Source organism: Lolium perenne, chromosome 1 (genome assembly GCF_019359855.2).
Source record: "Lolium perenne isolate Kyuss_39 chromosome 1, Kyuss_2.0, whole genome shotgun sequence".
Taxonomy (NCBI): Eukaryota; Viridiplantae; Streptophyta; class Magnoliopsida; order Poales; family Poaceae; genus Lolium; species Lolium perenne.
Genome location: NC_067244.2, coordinates 208,852,927 through 208,858,643, shown reverse-complemented (window position 1 = coordinate 208,858,643; position 5,717 = coordinate 208,852,927).

Here is a 5,717-nt window from a genome sequence, read left to right as displayed (position 1 = left end):
GTTGCGTTTGTTGGAATCCGATGAATAGAGAATACTTGTTATGTTGATTATCAAAGTTATGTCTATGTGTTGTTTATGATCTTGCATGCTCTCCGTTACTAGTAGATGCTCTGGCCAAGTAGATGCTTGTAACTCCAAGAGGGAGTATTTATGCTCGATAGTGGGTTCATGTCTCCGTGAATCTGGGGAAGTGACAGAAATCTCTAAGATTATGGATGTGCTGTTGCCACTAGGGATAAAACATTGATGCTATGTCCGAGGATGTAGTTATTGATTACATTACGCGCAATACTTAATGCAATTGTCTGTTGTTAGCAACTTAATATTGGAGGGGGTTCGGATGATAACCTGAAGGTGGACTTTTTAGGCATAGATGCATGCTGGATAGCGGTCTATGTACTTTGTCGTAATGCCCAATTAAATCTCACAATACTCATCATAATATGTATGTGCATGGTCATGCCCTCTTTATTTGTCAATTGCCCAACTGTAATTTGTTCACCCAACATGCTGTTTATCTTATGGGAGAGACACCTCTAGTGAACTGTGGACCTCGGTCCAATTCTCTATACTGAAATATAATCTACTGCAATACTGTTCTACTGTTTTCTGCAAACAATCATCTTCCACACTATACATCTAATCCTTTGTTACAGCAAGCCGGTGAGATTGACAACATCACTGTTTCGTTGGGGCAAAGTACTTTGGTTGTGTTGTGCAGGTTCCACGTTGGCGCCGGAATCCCTGGTGTTGCGCCGCACTACATCCCGCCGCCATCAACCTTCAACGTGCTTCTTGGCTCCTACTGGTTCGATAAACCTTGGTTTCATACTGAGGGAAAACTTGCCGCTGTACGCATCACACCTTCCTCTTGGGGTTCCCAACGGACGCGTGCTGTACGCGTATCAGGCACCAGAAAATAACTTAGTTACCTGGGACCAGAGTGTGAGTGCCTTTTACCTTTCCTCCCCGGCAACGGCGCCAGAAAATAGCTTGATGTCTACTCACGCTTCTTTTCCTGTAGACAGTGTTGGGCCTCCAAGAGAAGAGGTTTGTAGAACAGCAGCAAGTTTTCCCTTAAGTGGATCACCCAACGTTTATCAAACTCAGGGAGGAAGAGGTCAAAGATATCCCTCTCAAGCAACCCTGCAATCACGATACAAGAAGTCTCTTGTGTCCCCTAACACACCTAATACACTTGTCAGATGTATAGGTGCACTAGTTCGACGAAGAGACAGTGAGATGCAAATGATATGGATGAATATGAGTGGCAATAGCAATCTAAATAAAATATGGCAGCGAGGAAACATGCAACAGAACAGTAAACAAACGGATATTCGATGTGTGGAAACAAGGCCTAGGGATCCTACTTTCACTAGTGGACACTCTCAACAATGATCACATAATAAAACCACTCTACACTCTCTTGTTGGATGATGAACACCATTAATTGTGTAGGGCTACAAGAGCACCTCAATGCCGGAGTTAACAAGCTCCACAACATTCAATGTTCATATTTAAATAACCTTAGAGTGCATGATAGACCAACGCAATTATACCGAGTACTAACATAGCATGCACACTGTCAACATCAGCTATGAAAGGGGGAATAAATCACATCAATACCATCATAGTAATAGTTAACTTCATAATCTACAAGAGATCACAATCATAGCTTATACCAAGTACTACATGATGCACACACTGTCAACATTACATCATGGAGGAGGAATAGACTACTTTAATAACATCACAAGAGTAGCACATAGATGATATTCAACTAGATCACAAAGAGAGAGAGATGAACCACATAGCTACAGCGGAGCCCTCAGCCCCGGGGGTGAATTACTCCCTCCTCATCATGGAGACAGCGATGGCGGTGAAGATGGCGGTGGAGACGGCGGTGGAGATGACTCCGGGGGCAATTCCCCGTCCCGGCAGGGTGCCGGAATAGAGACTTCTGTCCCCCGAATTGGAGTTTCGTGATGGCGGCGGCTCTGGAAGGTTTTCTCGGGTTTCGTCAATCCGAGTCGAAGATTTAGGTCAGGAGGCAACTTATAGGCGAAGAGGCGGAGTCGGAGGGGCCACCTCACACTAGGGGGGCGCGCCCCCCCTGGGCCGCGCCGCCCACACGTGTGGGGCCCCCAGGGCACCCCTCTGGTCCCTCTCTGACTTTCTGGAAGGTTCCGGGAAAAATAAGATGTTGGGCATTGATTTCGTCTGATTCCGAGAATATTTCCTTTGTAGGATTTCTGAAACCAAAAACAGCAGAAAACAGCAACTGGCACTTCGGCATCTCGTCAATAGGTTAGTTCCGGAAAACGCATAAAATCATCATAAAGTGTGAACAAAACATGTAGGTATTGTCATAAAACAAGCATGTAACATCAGAAATTATAGATACGTTGGAGACGTATCATGCCCTTAGGAACGTGGTGAACTACTCACAAGTGTCAAACATGATATGGACCAGAGGCATAATGATTACAACACAATCTGAATATATAATCCCCACCAAATAATAACAAAGTACCAATCACGAACATGCAATAGCACTAGAAATAATATCCGGGGTTCAATTCAACACAAACTATGAGGAGGATGACGTTGATCTCGTAGATGGAGATGGTGGTGATGATGATGCTGATGGAGATGTTGGTGGAGATGCCTCCTCCCAAGCCAAGGATGAGTGGGGATGTCGATGGCGTCGATTTCCCCTTCACCGGAGGCACCGGTGCAGCAGGATCTGCCCTCTGCCGGAGGAGGAAAGGACTTTTGCCTCCACCGCCGCCTCAATAAATCTCGGGAAAATATGGCTTAAGTTTTTGGGCGAAACGGAGATTCTAGTATAAAAGGGGGGTCGAGGCGATGCCCGAGGCGCAAATGGACCTAGGTGGCGCGCCCAGATTTGTAGGTTGCGCCACCTGGTGCCGTTTGGCCCTCGTAGCTCCCCTCGCGTACTTCTTTCACTCACGGTCCTTCTCTGGGTGAAAAACTGATCAGGTATTTTTTTCCTCGATTTTTAGCGATCTAAAAAGTCCTGAAATAAATAAATATCAATGAAGGGGACTTTGTAGGAAAGTCCTGTAAATCGACTAAAAATGCATAGATAATGATGTATGATGGCAAATAACAATGAAAACTAATGATATATGTAGTAATAATGATCATGAAAAATGCACGTATCAGATACCATACAAAACAAGAAAGGCCAAACCCATCGCCTTTTTTTAGAACGGAGGTAGAAATACATTTTCACATTAGGCCTAACACACCAGGATCGAGGGAGTAACTAATAAAGTTCTATGAGAATAATAATTATTCATTTTTATGGTAAATTTATATTTTGCAAATTTCGAATTTTAAAACATTCCTACATCATCAATGTGGTGGCACACCAACCACTACTTGGAAAAATAGCTACTAATGGCGCACTTGTTTTGGGCATCAGTGGGAGCGCGCCACTGGTAGCAGTTACAAGTGGCACACATGTGGTGCGCCAATCGTATGTGACCTACCAGTGGCGGACCACCTAGTGCTCCACTACTATATTTTTTGGTGCGCCACTTCTATATTTTAACTTTAAATTTGATTTTTCTTTAATTTAATTTCGTTCTGCTTTGTTCATTCTCTTTGAGTTCTCTCCGTTCATTCTTGTGACCGGCGAGGGTGTGGAGAGGAGGGTCTGGCCGGCGAGGGGAGGGGAAAGATGAGATGAGGGAGCAGGGGCACTGGAACAGGAGATGGAGAAGAGAAGGACTGATGAAGGGATAGATAAGGGAGGAGGTGTGGAGAGGAGGAATCAGGAAGGATAGGAAGGAGAGAAGGGAGGAAAAAGGGAGGAGAGGAGGAAGGACATGAGATGAAGACGGAGAAGGGAGGAGCAGGGGCGTCGGTCCGTGGAGCAGATGCCGGACAAGGTGCGCCAGCCGGCGGAGCCGATGGGTGGAGCATGTTAGAGAAGATGGATAAAGAGAAGTGAGGGAGGAGATAAGAAAGGGGGATGGAGGAAAGGATGAAGGAGGAAGGGGGCATGGTAAGGGATGTGTGGATGAAATAGAGGTACTGGCCTCGACAAATTAGAACATGGAAATAAGGAGCACACAGATCATGTGTTTATTTACACATGTTGTGAGCAGTAGGATCGTGCAGCAGGATCTGGGGCCTCCAACATAGCAGTGGTGCACCACAAGCTTTGGTGGGCCAGTGCTAACTTTTTTGAATTTTTTTTCATCCAAATCTGAAATCTTCAAAAATTGTGTTTTCCTTGTCGATTTATGGGAAATCTAAAAAGACCGGTAAACGATCATAGGTGGTTGAATTCAGATGTAAAATTTTCCGTAGATACATTCCATATAAAAAAGAGTACGAATGTTTAGCGATTTTTAGTTTCTCTAAAAAAATAGGAAAACAAAGTTTTTCAACTTTGAGATTTCGAAGCAAACAAATAAAAAATTACCACCGGCGCACATGCATAATGGTGCACCGGCGGTAACCTAGTGTATATATAGAAAACAGCTTAACGACATCTTCTTCTTTCTCACTTTCTCTCCTCCTCCTCCTCCCCCTCTTTACCTTCTCCCTCCTCCTATTCCTCTTTACATTCTCTCTCCTCTTCCTCATATGTCCTTTTTTCTTCCTCCTCTTTTCTTCGTCCTATTTCCCTCCCCCTCCTCCTCCTCCCCCCCCCCCCCCTCTTCCTCCTTGTTCCCTACCTCCACAACACTCTAGCGAGTACCTCCCAAGCCGGCGGCCTCCCTCCAGTGAAAACCTCCTTAACCTAGCCTGCGACCTCCCTCCGACATCCACCTCCTCAACCTCAATGTCAGCCACCTCCTCAAGCTCTGCAGCAACCTCTCAACCTCATCGGCCACTGTGAAGAAGGTTAAGAACACATCACAATGAGATCTAGATTTGTCATTTTTTGAATTTTGAAAATATACCGCCGGCGCACCAGTATGGTGCGCTGTCGATAAATCGAGTTTTCTACCAGCGCACCAGGAGGTGTGTCGGTGATAACGTGTTACCACCGGCATGTTCCCACTAACGTGCAATGGCGCTGGTGGTAGCCTTTTTTGTTGCGCTGGATTTAGGCGTTTTCCTAGGGGTTCTACCACTTCTGCTACGCCCCGGAGGCGGTAGGATTTTGTGGTGCCCTCGGGGCGGCGCCGATCGAAGGGGAGGGATGTGCGAAAGGTCGAGGAGGAATCGACAGAGCCTGCGTGGGCGGGTGGCCTCCATGATGGTGACTGGGTGGAGCGGCAAGGCTGGAAGAGGTAAGGGAATGGAGATCGACGGCGACAAAGGGGAGCTCGTGGTGGAGCTGAGATTTTAATCCCAGCAACGAACGTGCGTCTATGAGGGTTGCGGGAAACGCAAGAGGCGAAACCAGCTATATCTAGGTTTCACTCTGAATTCCCAACACCACGATAAATAATTCCGATCCGAGCAACTTTTTGGTATCTAGTTGTGCTTTTTCCAGCAAAAAAAAATCATATACTAGCGATTATTATCTGGTGTTAGACCCATATACGGAATGTGCTAGAGTTTCTCCAACGCGCTGTAGTAGCCCATAGTAGATCTCATGGCATCTGCTTAGACCCATCCGTTGCCTAAAAATATTCATACCGTTGAAGCAGGTCCAGATTTTCAGTGGTCTACGTCTACCCATCAATCTAAGAGCATCTCCAGTCGCGTCCCCCAAAGCGTCCCCCAAA